Source organism: Patella vulgata, chromosome 2 (assembly GCF_932274485.2).
Source record: "Patella vulgata chromosome 2, xgPatVulg1.2, whole genome shotgun sequence".
Lineage (NCBI taxonomy): Eukaryota > Metazoa > Mollusca > Gastropoda > Patellidae > Patella > Patella vulgata.
In genome coordinates this window covers 18,660,780-18,677,877 of record NC_065880.2, presented here as the reverse complement: position 1 = coordinate 18,677,877, position 17,098 = coordinate 18,660,780, and the positions used below count along the sequence as shown (strand labels likewise).

Genomic DNA, 17,098 nt, shown 5'->3' with positions numbered 1-17,098 from the left:
CGATATATCGATAAGTGAAATTAAAATGTCTGACTAATCGTTTATTTGATTTTACAAGTGCCTGTATGTAATCGACTTCGTAGGAATAGAGAAACAAATCAGCAAGCAAAGGTGCACAGTTGGTGCCCATGGGGATAACTACCACTTGCTGATAAATTTCCCCTCCAAATTCAACAAAGATATTATCAATTAAAAAATCCAACATCTGAATTATCTTGTTGGCGGTGAATTTATTTTTGGAATCACTATGGTTCTTGACAAAATATGTGGAATTGTAATTAACACCTAAATATTGATATCTAACATTTCTTGATTTAGATGAAAAGACACTGTGAATAATGTCTTTTAACCGAGCTTTTAATTTACTATGGCGAATTTTAGTGTACAAAGTAGAAAAGTCAAACGTTTGTATAGATGAGATTGAAGCAAGTGATCTAGATTGTAAACCGTCAAGTAATTCTTTGGAATTTTTTAATATCCACATTTGATTAAAACCACTACGAGAGTATTTTTTGTCACAGTATTTTTGAATACCCTCTTTCACTGTCGTTAGTATGGATGTCAATACATTTATCACAAATAAAAGCACAAGATATTTGTGGTCATCCTCCGTGACCGTAGACAGTTGCCATATAGTGGTAAATAACCTTTACAGCAAGAATATACAATTAACACTAACACAATATTATAAGTTTTTTGTTACGTGTATTCTGATTAGTATTGTATAAAATAATCTCAGGGGTTGCGTAAAATTACAGCTCATTAGAGATACCATTTTTATATTGTCTGTTTATTAACAAACATCACGCGATTCGCTTAATGTTTTGGTTTCTTATTCCCCAGTCATGTCAAATATATTATGTGAAACAAAATTGGTGTCCATTTAATAAAATGTTTTGTGTAGCTTTAGTTTGTAGACCCTGATCCTGTTAAAATTTCACACCCTTAGTGTCAATTGATGTTGAACTAAAATATAAAGTAAAATGTTTCAGTGGTTGGTTGCAGTCAAAGTTCTTTAATCATTTCTTTTGTCCTGGAGCGTGACTTTAAGTTTAACTTCACTTTTATTCGGCGATACTTGATAATAAATAGTTTCCGACGTTTATTTTTCCAGTTACTTCCAGAGGTATAACCGATCACTAGAATCGAATGCTCGCCATATTACGACCATGGGCTGGTCTGGGCCTACTGATTGTTCCGCCCAGTTCAGAGCAGAACAGTTGGACGTTAAACCCAATTTCATTTCTTATCGTTGCTTCGATTATCAAATAAGGACTACCGGGGGACTAAGCTGATAGGGGACCATTTACTGAACGGAAATCAGAATGTTTTATGTATCTCTATTCGTAAGGGCGACGTGTTGCCGACGAGGAAACTATCAATAACAATCATGCCATAACAAAAGCTATTTACTGAAACAGGACACTCCTGATCTATGTTATGTCATACTAGACATACGGGATGGCATACCCTTACTTTAATAATTTGCTATATCTTGTTGGATATTCGGCGGTGGCAAGAAACCGAAGAACCTGCAGAAAACTCACGAAGTTAGTCAGGCGATCCTCGAAACCACATCATTTGACTAAGTTACAGACCTTTTGATCTAAAGGGCTAACTGGCGTCTATGCAGAGGCCAAACCAAACTGATTTTTAGTACTTCCGAATCTTGATAAACAAATATTCACGTCAGTCCTGTGAACAAAACTTAAAAACTTAAAAATTAGAAAATACAGGCTATTGAGAAGATAAACGAGTACCATTTCTCTTAAAAAAAATAGGAAGTACAAAAGTTCAATTTGGTGTGGCCGTACTGGACATCCTTCAGTTAAACAATAAAACATAAAAAAAAATATTGAACTAAATCTGATGACACATACAGGTAATAATATAAATAATAAATAGATTTATTTTTCCGTTTTTTGGAATGTGACACTCCTTATTATAATAGCACTTGTAGGTGCAGAACCGTTTTGATTTAGATTCAAAGAAAAGGCCAATTGTTATTTATAGTAGTAGTAAGTACAGGAGAACCGCACTACACACATAACAAAAGCTATACGACAAACCTGTGGATAAGACAAACTATACAGACGTTGCAAGAAAGCAAACGGATTTTTTGGTGTATGCAGGCAGTTCTGATCAAATTTTTTTTAGCTATTGAAAACAGGCATTACATTTAACCGAATTTCCAAGATCAAAGCCGGTCTGACCTGACATAATTTCTATACGTATAAATAAGCAGATAACACCTCCGAAGTGGAATCTTGAGATGAAAATAAATAAAGTCGGACATACGCCTGCAATGTGCTATGTGGGATTTGTTTTTACTTCTCATTGAATTTCAACCGTCACGGGGGTGGACCGTGGTTTTTCTTTCCATCCGTCTGATTGGGCACCGTTCCTTGTCAGGCTCTTCGCGGTGCACCACTGAAAAGGGTAAAGCAGTTAGTGAGTCAGAGACATACTCACTGAGCCACCGTGGTTCCAAAAAGTCGAATAAATATCCCACTTCAGACGTTATGTTATACATGCTGTACGTGTTTTTTTCCTCTTGTAAATATCTCTAAGAGTTTATGTGTGGCCTAAAACGCTTAGTTTACAAAATACATTTCCCGCTAAAATTGAGATACGGAATTTGTTTGATGAATAGAAGTCTCTAGTGGATACATAACTAATAAATAATTCACGGTTAGTAAAAATCTATAGAGCGTATATACAGTTAATCCTTATCCCTGGATTATATCACGGATTATGTTTGGAATGAGCACAATGAAATCATAATAAAGCCCCCGATCTTTATCGTGTAATAACAAACAAGCAGAATTTATTGTAACATTATTTTAGTATTTTTGGGTACATTGTAGGCCACAACAGTCCTTAACACAGTAAAAATCCTCCCCATGTCTATATTTGCAAAATTTGGTGCTTCTACATCCAACACGGAATCCTGAACACTGGCATCCGAACATTTGTCGATTCCATCTTTTTTCACGAATTGAAGCCTCTTCGTCCAGCTCCTCAACTTTAATTATATCTTTTTTCGGGATTGATAAAGCTCGTATTAATCGTTTAATTATATCCACTTTACGATCGTTCACATCTTTAAGTTCTTTATCACGATTGTTTGTAAGATTTGGTATTGAATCTGAAAAAAGAAATAAATAAAATTATATCAATAAAAATAGAACGTAAATAAAATTTACTAAATAAATTTGAACTAGTTCTGCTGAACTCATTCGAATATGTACCATATTTGTTCTAATATTTGGGTGCATCCGGAATGGGGAGCCGCGGTGGCTCAATGAGTAAGACGTTGGCTCGCTAACCTGGAGGACCCGTGTTCGATCTCTGTGTTGATCGAGAAAGTTCATCGGTTTTTTTTTCCAGCGTGGTTTCCCCTTGTCAGTATTGCAGGCCGTCCCGTGTACACATTCGAAAAAAGAGTAGGCCGTAATGCCGCTGTCTGGGCAAAATTTCCCTCATAGCACAATGTGTGGCGTATGTCCGTCTTCATTGGCTCAGTCGGAGCAGAACAATTCCCCAGTTCTGAAAATGGGAATACATCCTCTAAACTGAAGATTAGTGGGTTTCATATGGTACTAATTACGACGGGGGCTGTACACGCAGCACATAAACACAGTCATAATATCTGGAAGTATGATATAATGACCAGAAAAAAAACCTCAAATAAGTCCACAATATATTAAACGGATTCATCAGCACAGAGCGTCAAGCACTGTGCCTGACGCGGCTATCTTATGAGTCACTTATTGGCAACTTATAAGTTAGAAAATGCAGATGGTTTAAAAAGGTTTTCGAAAGATGCAATGTTAAGAGTAGAACAAATCTGCCCTGTTTTTAAGTCTGTGGTTTAAAGAAATAATATGCGGGGTTTAAAATCTCTAGGCTCCGGGTCTCTGCACAAATGTCCCAGCTGCTCCCCACCCCACACCCGCCTCCTCTCACGGGCCCTGTTTAATACCAGAGAAATATACTCATATACAAAATATATTATTCATAATTGCTGATCAATATTTGACTGAAATTAGAATATAGAAAGTGCAGTAAAGTGGGCAGTCGATTGGATTTCATCTCATTTCTTTATGTCATCATGTCTCCGCAAAGAACTTACTTTTACAAAACTATTATTTTATGTATATAGTAAACAAATATAGATGAACAAATTACATTTTTAGCCAATTTAACCTACACATATTTATTCTGCTTTTTTCAATTTCAGATAAAGTGTCAGTTAACACGTAATCTTGTTTGTCGCTGTATTGAACAAATATTAGAGTTACAAAAAATCGATGATAAACGTTATAACTATATAATTTGTCTGTTATCGAAATTATACAAAATCGGCTTTCTATATATATAAACAAAAATAATTATCAGGCGTAATCATACTTTTTTATCACTCGTGGTTGTTTACGTATTATATTTTTGTAATTCGTTTGTTATCGTTGTTATTATCTACTTTTAATCATCATTGATGTTAGGGCCTATTTGATTACATATGTAATCGGTATTTTTATCAAAATGGTAGGGTATATTGGTTGCATATGTAATCAATGTTATAATCTAGTATTAAAATTATTTAATACTATGGTAAGGCCCATTGATTACATGTATAATCGTTGTTATCATTTACTTTTAAAACCAGTTGATACTATGGTAGGGTCTATTGATTACATATGTAATCTTTGTAATTATCTATCAAAATAGTTTGATACTATGGTAGGGCATATTGATTACATATAATCTTTGTAATTATCTCTATTAAATACTTTGATACTCTGGCAGACCTATTGATTACATATGAATTTAAACAAGAGAGAGAGAAATGAAATGAAATGGAGTTTAACGTCCTACTGTTCTGCTCCTAACCTTTGCTAATGAAGACGGGCATGCGCCATACAGTGTGCTATGAGGGAAATTTTGCCCCGGCAGCGGCACTATCGCCTATCGAATTCCAACTGCCAAGGGATCTTTTACGTGCATTCCAATGTATACCCTCCGTCCTGCATCACTGACAAGGGGAACCCACGCCGGAAAATCTGGATGAACTTTCTCGGCCAATCAAGCGAGAGAGGAGAGAGAGCGAGAGAGAGCGAGAGAGAGAGATTAACGTCCACACGACCCAAACTAGGTCATTTCGGAGCATATGGTTTAAATTTTAATTCGCTTGTGTGTAGAGAGTTTTAGCAATGGGAGAAAACCGGGGGACCCGGGGGAAACCCACGAGGTTGGACAGGCGACCCTACTCCTTGTCACGTACAACCGGGGAATCGAAACCACGCCAGTTGACTCAATGATACAACGCGCACGCACTAACCATTCGGCCATCTAACACCCCTGCATTTAACAAACCATGTTAATAATGTGTGATCCTTACAGTGGTTATTTATATGACAGGCCTCATTGGCTGACACACGAAAATTTAATCGTATAGATTTTGTCTCGGCACTAATCATATAACACGCCAGAGTTTAGTCTGACCTAAAGAGGGGATCACGTGGCTAAGTGGGTAAGACGCTGGCTCGCTAGCCTGGAGGTTGGTGTTCGATCCCTGCATTGGCCGAGAAAGTTCATCCCGATTTCCCGGCGTGGTTTCCCCTTGTCAATGATGCAGGACGGAGGGCCTGACAAGGACAGCTGTCTAGTGTACACATTGGCGTGCACGTAAAAGATCCCGTGGCAGTTGGAATTCGATATAAGAGTAGGCGATAGTGCCGCTGCCCGGGCAAAATTTCCCTCATAGCCCAGGTTAGGAGCAGAACAGTAGGACGTTAAACCCCATTTCATTTCATTTCATTTCTGACCTAAGGCATAGAGGTTTAACTCCTTTACAGACGGGCTTATGTCACCCGATTCGGTTACTTTGCCTTGGAAGTAGTTCAGTTGACAATATGTTTGTTTTGACAAAATAGCTCTTGGTTTATTATTACAATGACCAAATAAATGTAAACGTTAACAAATACCTCCTGTGAGATGGTCCCCCGTGAAGGACCAACGTACTAACAATCCAAGACATTGTTATTGTAACAATATCAAATTTACGTACAAAGTATTTCGGTACGAGGGTAGGGGGGGGGGGGGGGCGAATAAAATAAAACAGAACTAGGTCATTTCTGGAGACTAGAGAGATAGTATAACTTTATATTAGTAATTATTGTACACTATTATTGTACACTAATTATTGTATTTAAAGTATAGGTAGGTAAATAACACAGGTGTACGTATCAAGAACAAGATAACAATAACGTCTTCCTTGTTGATCAATGGCAAGTGGTCAAAATAAAAAATACATAGATTTCCTTGTCAATCAAACGACAATGGGTGTTTTAAAAAAATATTGCACACGTGTACGCACGTATTTCACAATAGTTCTGTATTGAAAGAAGTAAGAAAGAACCTGTATTAACATTATTGATTATATTACGTTTAATGTAAAAAGATCAAAATAAAATAATGTTGAAGATCTTGTATCGAGTCATTACTAGTCATGCTGATAATATTAATTAGATTTTTTCAGGACCGTTCTGCCCACCTGATTGATCATTTTACTTTAAACATATATATAAAACTTTACTTATCTAAGATCCATCTTTAATTAGTACAATAAATATCAGGCGCGGATCCAGGTTGGGGCGGGGGGGCACACATGGCGCACGCCCCCCCCCCCCATTTTTTGCCCCATATATTCTCACCGGAAAGGAGAACAAAAATACTTAAAAATGGTAGTGATCCCAGTCGTAATTTACTCCGAAACGAGCCGGTTGGTGACTTGGTTGATTGCCCATCAGTCCGCCCACCGAGAGCCGGGTTTCTCACTCCCAAGTGGGGGCAGCACGCCCCTCCTCCCCATCTGAAAATTCTGGACCCGCCCCTGAATATGGTTGAGATAGGTCAACTCTAGGTTGAGATAGGTTATTTAGTGTAGAAATTTACATTTTATTTTTTAACGATATAAATGCTCAGTTCTATCTTTTATAATAGATTTATTTTTCTTGTATAATGTGTAATGATCGATATTTTTTGTTTATGTTTATATTCTGTTTGTATTATTTATAGTGACTTTCTTAATGTTCATATTAGATCATATTTTACCTTGCCTTGGTGATTTATTAAAAATGAATTATTCCGTAGTTTTATTTTATTACGCAGTGAGATTAAAGGGGCATTATGAGAGATTAGATAAAGAGTTGGTTGTTCTCACTATAATAGTTAAAAAATAGATAACGTAAATAGAATATGTTGAAAATTCCAGGCAAATTGCTCCACTCTGAACCGAGATACTATAAAAAAACATAGTCTCGATTATCCATTTTTGGGTTTAATCATCAATGAGCTTTGAGCTGCAGATCGGATTCAAATCCAGTGAAAATCGTGTTAAAATGTCGTAATGTCGTGGTGTCTCCCCACCACGACATCACGACATAATACCAATCAGCCACCATAGAGTACACATCCGCGCTGGCTAGTTTGTGTAATGGAAATGCATATAGTTACAAAGAAATTCACACGCCTAATGAGCATTTAGTCGCTGTGACGTCACTGGCGTTTGGAAAATTCATTCTGTGAACAGAGAACAACTTATATATACTTTGAACTAATTGTATGTTCTCAGTTGGAGCTAATTGTTGACAGACAGCGTAAGTTTCGTATGGGGAAAATTCAGAATGTTTCATATAATTGGCAAAATCGGTTTTCGGGCATGTCTATTTTTGTGACATTGAGTGAACATGTCTGAATTAATTATCAACAGATTTGAATAAAATCAGTGTAAAGTATATAATCACACTGACTGTAAGTACATGCCACTCTATACGGTCATTCACATGCTCTTTAAATTAATTACTTATTCCACACGCGATCTACCCAGCTGAGTTTAGTCAATAGCCCTAAATAAAAAATGTGATCTTTAGGAGTACACATAGTAGGACCTTGGTTTTTAGTCCAGTTCGAACAACCAGACGCTTTTCCTCTTTAAGCCCCCCCCCCCATCTTGCATCACTGGCAGGATAGAACCATGTTGGAAAACCCCAAGGAATTTTCTCGACCAACCTCAGAATCCTAGGTAGTGAACCAACGCGTTATACTCACCGAGATGCACTCGTTCATCCAGAAGAAAGACAATCTCGTCTAGATTTAATTAAGTTTGATCAATGTGTTTAGTTTTTATTACAGGAAATCACAGTTGAATACCTAACTATCGAACGAGTCGGCATTAAAAAAAGCAGTAAATTATCGACTAATGGAATCATTCAGAAACTATTTTCTCTTCAAATATAAACTTTTTAAGCTTTTATTTTCATTACCACTATATAGATGTCTGCAACGGTTAGTAAAATAATAATTTCAATTTGACTAAATTTGATGTAAGTTATAATAGAGATATTCAAATCGGCCAAATAGTATGCAAAATTTGAGACAAATCGGCTAGAAATTAGTATAAATTTGTTTGTGTGTAAGGGGTCTGGGGTTGGCTGGCCGAATGGTCTAAGATCTGTCGTTTCGATTCCCATGGAGCTTGTGCGTGTACGTGACAAGGAGTAAGGTAACTTATCCAACCTGGTGGGTTTACTCCGGTTTTCTCCCACTGCGAAAGATCGCTATATATGCAGGCGAATTTGTGAAATAAAATTGAACCATATGTTAGCCGAAATGACCTAGGTTGTGTCGAGTGGGCGTTAAATCCCATTTCTCTCTATTTAAGGGGTGTAACGAATGTCATACCTTGAGTAGGCAATTTCTTGATATTTTGATAATTAGGTGAGTGTGGGATTATCTTGAATACACTATTATATAAAATTCTAGAGTGAATCATTTCCTCTATATCCTGGTACAACCCTAATACTATTTATAATTTTATTGTTTAAAATTTTAATATAATTTATCCTATCACACGCTTCATTTCATTTGCCAAAAAAATCGCACTCTATGTATGCTAGAGATAAATAAAGAAAAAGGCTTTAACACATTATGAGCCTAAGACGAGCAGAAGAGACCCTTTTGACGTCGTAACTGTCGCGGGGGGGGGGGGGATGGCCCAATGGTTAGCGCGTGCGAGCTGTATCATAAACTCTGTCATTGAGTCAACTGGCGTGGTTTCAATTCCCCTGTTGTACGTGACAAGGAGTAGGGTCGCCTGCCCAATCTCGTTTCCTCCCACTGCTAAAGACCCCTACGCACAAGCTAATTATTGAAATAAAATTGAACCATATGTTAGTCCCGAAATGACCTTGTTTGTGTCGAGTGGACATTAAACTCTCTCTCTCTCTCTTTCTCTCTCGGGGGGTGGGGGGTGGATGGCCGAATGGTTAGCACGTGACAAGGGGTAGGATCGCCTGTCCAACCTCGTGGGTTTTCTCCGCGTCCTCCGGTTTGATCCAACTGCTAAAGACGCCTACGCGCAAGCGAATTATTGAAATAAAATTGAACCATATGTTAGTCCCGATCTAGTTTTTGACGAGTGGACATTAAACCCCATCTCTCCCTCTCTCTCTCTCTCTCTCTCTCTAGTAACTGTCGCATAGACTCTCTCTCTCTCTCTAGTAAGTGTCGCAAAGACTCCCTCTCTATCTCTCCCCCTCTCTCTCTCTCTCTCACTCTAGTAACTGTCGCATAGACTTAATGACATCCTGTGTCACATCGTCCATTAAACAGATCTGTGATTTCAGTATAGTTAACCATGAGATATTTCCACGTGCTATTAAGATAACTTTATTAACATAGTACAATTTTTGACATTTTTAGCTAATTCGTCTGATCATAATTGTGAAAAACATTGTCCAAAGTAAGTTAAGCATAAATCTAATAAAGATATTCTAAACGATCGTTATTTGAATTTTTCAACTCATAGCACCGGTGTATCTGTATCTGTTTTTTGACCGAATGCCCCCACCGCCTTGTTGTCCTGATTGGTTACAATCGTAGACACGGAAAGGACATAGGGGGCTCAGAAATAACAAACCTAATAAATCAAAATTATGTTGCCTTAGTGTATTTAGCTCCAAAATCTATGAATTTAGTAAACCTTCAACCTTTAGGAAAGTGTGTGCATATACATTGCCTGAGAAAGAGTATATCTGATTAAAATCAAGGTACATTCTACAATGAGCAAACGAGCATGAAACCCCGAGGACACTCGTGATATTTTAAAGTAGCTAAACCTCTGTGATTTAGGTAAAAATAAAGAATTGAATTGGCTTGATTGCGTTGATTAAAGGGACTATCCCGAATTGAACAGAGTCTCAAAATTAAAAGTCCGAGTACGTATGAAAGTTAAGCGCCAAAATATAAAGAAATGGTGTATTTTCAGCTCAAAATATTGAGTCATTTGGACGTGAACGTCAAAACTGCTTATCGGGACACGTAACCCTTTTAAGATTTTGGGTCAATTCTTTCGTTGGGTGACCTGATAATCGATTCCCTTTTCTTTAGAGGTTTATAAAGTGGATGACCCATGTGCTGTACTTGATAACGAATGGTAAATTTCACCTACACATTATTTTTATAAAATAAAAGGCTGGTTTTATCCAGACATCGCATAATACAGCTTTGGGCTCCGGTCCCCACTTCCAGATTAAGACTGACGGGTTTAAGTTGTTTGAAAACGTATCAAATATATTGAGTTAGTTGCTCGGCCTTAAGGTAGAGGATTTTAAGTGATTTTAACACAAAATTAACCAGTTTTATTCTGCAAAATATTATCGGGATTGGCCCTTTAACCTTTATCCATTTTGTGTTTAACGATTACCCGGATGCCATCTTGTTTACTAATTTTAGTTTCATTTTTCGGTTACTGCGTTCACATTTGAACACAAAATCGATTATATACTAACAATAGCTTTATCTGTAGACGTAATATTTTCATTGAAGATAGACTTTTATCCCAAATACCAAACTATTAACATTAAATTGACAATTATATTTTTGACCCAAGTAAAAAAACATTATGTCATTGTTTGGTGATAGTTCTCATCAAAACACACAGAAGGGACGCACTAATATTTATATCTCATAAAAGAACAGAGCTCATGTTAAGTATAATTTGAGTTAAAGAACAACATCTTGTAATGTAGCTTTGTTGAATTTTTGACCAATATGATGCTGGCTCTGTGTTAATTTAGATTAAACATATTTTATCGAAAGTAATTTATAAATTCTACTATATAGAGAAAAGCTATTTAAAGGGTCAATCTAAATTATATTTTTGAGAATAAAACTGCTTAATTTTGTGTTAAAACCTCTTAAAATCCTCGACCTTAGGGCCAAACAACTAACTCAATATATGTGACACGTTTTTCAGACAGCTTCTGGAAATGGAGACCGATGTCCCAATATTATACGGCGTCTGTATATAACCAGGCATTTATTTTATAAAAATAACGTGTAGACGAAATTTACCTTTCAATATCAAGTACAACACGTGGGTCATGCAGAGTGTAGACCTCTAAAGGAACGGGTATCAATTATTAGGTCACCCAACAAAAAATTTACCCGAAATCTTAAAAAGGGTTACGTGTCGGGCGGGATAAGCGGTTTTGACGTTCACGTCCAAACGACTCAATGTTTTTAGCTGAAATTTTAAGACAAGGTAAATGCACCATTCCTCTATTTTTTGGCGCTTAAATTTCATACTTACAATGACTTTTATTTCTGAGACTCGCGATGGTCCCTTTAAGTATTATATCCAGAAGCTACAATACACATTGATATACGCCAGAATAATTAGCCCGTATTACAAGCAACCAACTATCTCGATTAATAATATCGTTGCTTAGATTATTGTAAATGAAGAACATTTGCTTGCCAAATTAAGAAACAGTGTATGATATAGGAATTTTAGGAAACAGAAAGTAGTAGAAGGTTGTATTGGCTATATAATACTACTAGCAGGATACCCGGTTTCGCTCGGGGTTCATAACTCCAAAACCGGAAGTGGTAGACTAACGTCACCTGGCCTATGTTACTCCCCGGTCCGAGCTACCCCTATACCCCAAATTTCATAGTCGGGGCAGACCTAGTGTAGCTGCCAACCCCGAACAGACAGACAGACAGACAGAAAGACAGACAGACAGACAAACGACAGTCACAAATATATATATAGAAGATAATACACACAGATTAAATGTAAGTTAATAACAATTATTTAAAATGTTAATGACATTATATAAACATTTGCAATTTCATCCTCAATCTTAGGACCGCAATTAATATTGCGCTTGCTAATACTTTTTTTTCACATTATAATTTAAATAATTAATACTTACATGCAGTAGTTATAGATGTAAGCAGTATCACTAATAACAATTTCATTGTGTCTTTAAATGAACTCTATGTAACCCTTCTGCTTGGAAAACGGTTGTTTGTTGTTTTTTTTTTAAATTCACTTATTGTAGATATTCTCAACAGCTTGAGGAGCAAGGGGATCGCTCAGTTCTCCTAACATGTGTCGCAAGAAAGCTGAAAATAATAAAATGTGTTCTATAAAGTCTGATATACAAACATATCGACAAGTTCTAGTATGACTTATCATCTGTTATGCCCCTCTTTGATGACGTCAACAAATAAAGCTTTATTCGATGTATAGGATGTTTATAATAGGTCTATATCTATTATCATTTAATCATATATTTTATAATAATTCTTATCGATGATAAGTTGACCATACGTAAATTATTAATGTGTGGGATTTTAAAAGTGACGTTGAACCAATAAAAATTTATAAAATAAATTTCCCATTATGAATATATTGATTTTTTCTTACTTTCAATCACCTGTTTTTTATGAATAGTGTATGTATATATATATATATATATATATAGACCATTCAATTATTGAATTTTGAATGGCGCACAGGTAGATAATGTCACAACAAGGGAGTTCATATAAAAACACAATTCCATTATTCTATAGCATTGTAGTAAAACCGGATTCGTATCTTGTAATAACCCCCATGCCAGCCTGTCTTCCTATTATAAGTCACGATACATGTATAAAGAGCAATCGTTTAATAGCAACTATTGTCCTGTATGATTAGAATATTCGTGTACATTCATATAGAATTAGCTTGTTATTAATAAATCATAGCCTAGATTACCCTTCCGTCTATCGATGATTTTAGTTTCTCTGCGGGTGTTGTCTTTCGTAGTTTTGTCTGTTTCAGCATGACAAAATTAATATTGTATGAGTAGTTAGAATGAAACATTAAACCGGAACGATGCATTAATACGTATATATGATTAATATAGTCAAATCATCGCCTACTTATTTAGATCTACTAACAATAATATATTATATAACATTATCGATAGCAATCATTATATTGAACAAGTCAAAGTCATGATAAATGAAATCGAGAGGGCGGGATTTTCAAGTATAAAGTTGACAAATGACAAGTGTTAAAAAATGGAGAAACGTTAAATAGTCGGGAAACCTTTCACTCACTATATATTTATCCGCATTAGAAGCTCAAAATAACCATCATACTATCATTTCATTTTCATTTTACAAGTTCCAGAAGTGACACTAGTTGATAATAATGGAGATAAAATGTCTTACAATTTAATAATGGCAGTCAAGACAATATAATATTATTCTACTTGATAGACTGAAATTTGATTTTCCTGTCGATGTTTCCCTGTTAATTGTTGTCAAAACTTTATCGTTTCTCTTTATACATTTATTGATAAGAAAAAATCCTTTCTATATTCTAAACAATATCATCATGTTGCAATTTAGTATCTATTATCGTTTATATGGGATACAAGTTTTAATAGCCCTGTTATATGGATTTATCAGATAACAAGGTCATCTTATTCCAATTAGATCTGTATTGCCATGCTGTTGTTACTGATACTCCCACACTGAGACGATATATACAAATATATCAAGATTGTATTTCACCATGAAACGAAAAGATGAATTAGGTATATGTATTAAGATGTCTGTACTGATACGAAATTCATATAATTTTAATTTCCTACACACACACACACGCATTACCACACACAAAGGCCCTCAGTAGGGTATCTGCGTTTTAACGTTACTCACGGAACGCCCACAAGTTGTTGCTCTATATATAAGGCCACAGAAATGGTTAGTGCAGATAGACGTTAGACCTAAACATACATTATGATATGAAAGAACTACATTTGTCTATAGCAAGTCTTTCTTTAGGCATTTAATGCTATATAAGTTATTAATTAGATATTTATTAACATGACAAGACCATAATCAACTTTCTAGGCCATGGGATGGCTCCGAATTTAAGTAAATTAGACCGGGTCAGCCATTCTATGATTTAATTTTAAAAAAGTGGAAAAGGGAGGCTAAATCTCGGATATACCAGTACCGTGGGTACGATAATAAACAATCAATGCACACATCTTGTCAAAACTACAAGCAGTAGTAACTGGGCTCAGAATAAAGTAATTTCCAATGTACATGTATTCGTTGTGTATTATCTGTTATGTAATTAAGCACATAGTAAGAGAGAGAGAGAGACGGAGAGTGAGAGAGAAGGAGGGAGGGAGGGGGAGAGGAAATGGGGTTAAACGTGCAATCGACGCAAACTAGGTAATTTCGGGACTAACATATGGTCCAATTTTATTTCAATAATTCGCTTGCGCGCGGGTTTTTTTATAGTTGGAGGTAACCTGAGGACACGGAGAAAACCCACTAGATTGGACAAGGAGCCCTACTCCTTGTCACGTACAACCGGGGTATCGAAACCACGCCAGTTGACTCAATGGCAGAACTTATGATGCAGTGCGCACACGCTAACCATTCGGCCATCCCCCACCCCTGCACATAATAAAGGAAAGATTGCCAGGTAACGATACACCAGCACACCAGCGAATTCAAATGAATCAGACGTAAACCACTTTCTTAACGCACACCGACAGCAGTATAAAGGTATACACATGTATGTCATCAAATTTGACAGAATAAATTCAAAACATGAGGGTCACAATAAAGATAAAGCGTGAATAATAGGTTTTCGAAACGAATTTTAACGTCCAACTGTATTTAACCAACCGGGCTAATGAAGACGTGACAGGATTCGGATACAATGCAGGTGACTAGTAAAACAATACCAGCAAGTATGAAATGAAAATCTCAAAATCTCTTACCTGTAGAGCGATTAGAAAATTGAGAACACATGTGTCTTGATACCGTTCTAGAACATATGTGTCTTGATACCTTTCTAGTACACATTTGTCTTGATACCTTTCTAGAACACACGTGTCTTGATACCTATCTAGAATACCTGTTTCTTGATGCCGTGTATGTATCCATGCAACTACATGACTGTCTACTCTCCATTACCCAATTATAATAACGAGATATCAATATGCCAATTAAATATTGATATCCAAAATTAATCAAAGGTTGTTGGCACATCAATATGTATTAATTTTCGCCATTTAATATTCTCAATTAAATATTTAACGATCGATCGCATTAAAACAAAAATACATTACATGTAATGTGGTTCTTATTTTAGCCAGAAACAATAGAACTGATTACAATGGTATTAAACTCCTGTTCAAATGACGTTATCTGGCCTTTGTATAATCGTTCATAATTTCGATTTCACGATTGTTCAAAATGGCGATTCCCCGATTATCCAGGAAACATCAAAGATATTGTGACAGTTGTCTGTTTACTAATAATATTGTTAGAGTTACAGAGTTGTGTAGAATTGGACAGTTTATCAGAACTAAGGACAGTTAATTAGTTTGGGATTATCAGCAGTCATAAGTTCTTTGATTCAAATTTGTGAATCAGTATAAGCATTCCATGATACAACCCTTATACAAATACAAGATACGGCCTTTACATCAGGAAAGAAAGGCCTCTTTCGAGGAGAATATCGTCAAAAATCTTTTTGATAATGAAGGAATGCCAGCGAGTAACTAGTTGTCCGTCCTGGGGTTGACAGACGACTCTATAGGTCTAGAGCGCGATAGCGAGTGCCTTCTACCCCAGGTTCGTGAAGCATGCCACCACAAATAATTAACCCAATTAACTCCTAAAAGGTTGTCAAATCTTTGTTTGGGGGGAGATTGTTTGCTTGGACCGTAGGCAGCTACCTACACTGTCTTCACGGTAATCGACCCCTGGTTCATTCATTCGGGAGTTTTGGTTACGTGCGGCATTCCCCAAAAGGTGTTATTGTACAAGATTCTAGTTTGTTTCGAGGAGCAATCCATATCATTGGTGCAGGTTGTGATAGAATCTCGTAATCAGTGATTGTATAGACCAGTCATGGTCAGATTTTCTTGTGGATGGAGGCTAATTTTACAATAAGCTTACTGCGATATACATCTTCGTCCAAAATGACGGATTCTTTGAGTATAAGAGATTTTGCAGTCCAAGAATCAATTGGTTGATACAATCCTGGATGCAAAACTCGTATGTTGGTGCGTCATACTGCTGAGCAAAACCTTACTTAGATTTTCCAGCATAAATATAATAGGATTTTCAGATATTGGGATTTGTTTTCTTAATTATTTCATATCATATTGTATCTTAGAGCTTAGACCCTAAGCTTTATAGTGTGAACTGATTTTGTTGAATACTTTTTAGAGGTATTTTGGGTTATAGAAAAATCTTTTTTTATTTTATGAATAGACTGGCTTCATTAGCCCAGTCGGATGTTAAACCCCATCCGGGCCTAAAATAAGGTTAAATTCTCAGAGCACGGATTTAGAGTCCACGAAGCCGCGTTGGGCGAAGCCAACCGCCTGCGAGCGCCGCAGTCACGAAGCGCGCCGGCGGGGGGTCTGTGGGGCCTCCCCAATAAAATTTTGAAAATTGAGAGCTTGAAACCGGCATAGAAACACCCAATTAGGGGTCAGGAGGCATCACTGACTACATTTTTTTAGAGCACTACACCATTTTTCAGAGCACGGTTTTCTTATTTTCGAAGCACGGATTTTTCATTTCGAGGCACGTTCGTGCTCCAAGGCACGTTATTTTAGGCCCTGAACCCCATTTCATTTTTAATTATGATTAGAACTCTTTCATAACTGATAACTGAAAATGGCGTCTAGGTCGTACACGTGTCTGAACAGTG

General features: G+C 36.5%; 1 long non-coding RNA gene across 1 annotated transcript in view; it reads right to left on the bottom strand.

Moving 5' to 3' along the window:
- Nucleotides 1-1,889: 1,889 nt before the first annotated feature.
- The window catches only part of LOC126811335 (uncharacterized), a 29,528-nt gene continuing 14,319 nt past the window's right edge, over nt 1,890-17,098 (bottom strand). The window contains exons 2-3 of the long non-coding RNA XR_007675572.1: nt 12,285-12,477; nt 1,890-3,148 (exon numbers count right to left, since the gene is read on the bottom strand). This is a non-coding gene — a long non-coding RNA (uncharacterized LOC126811335). The remainder of the gene's footprint in view (nt 3,149-12,284; nt 12,478-17,098) is intronic.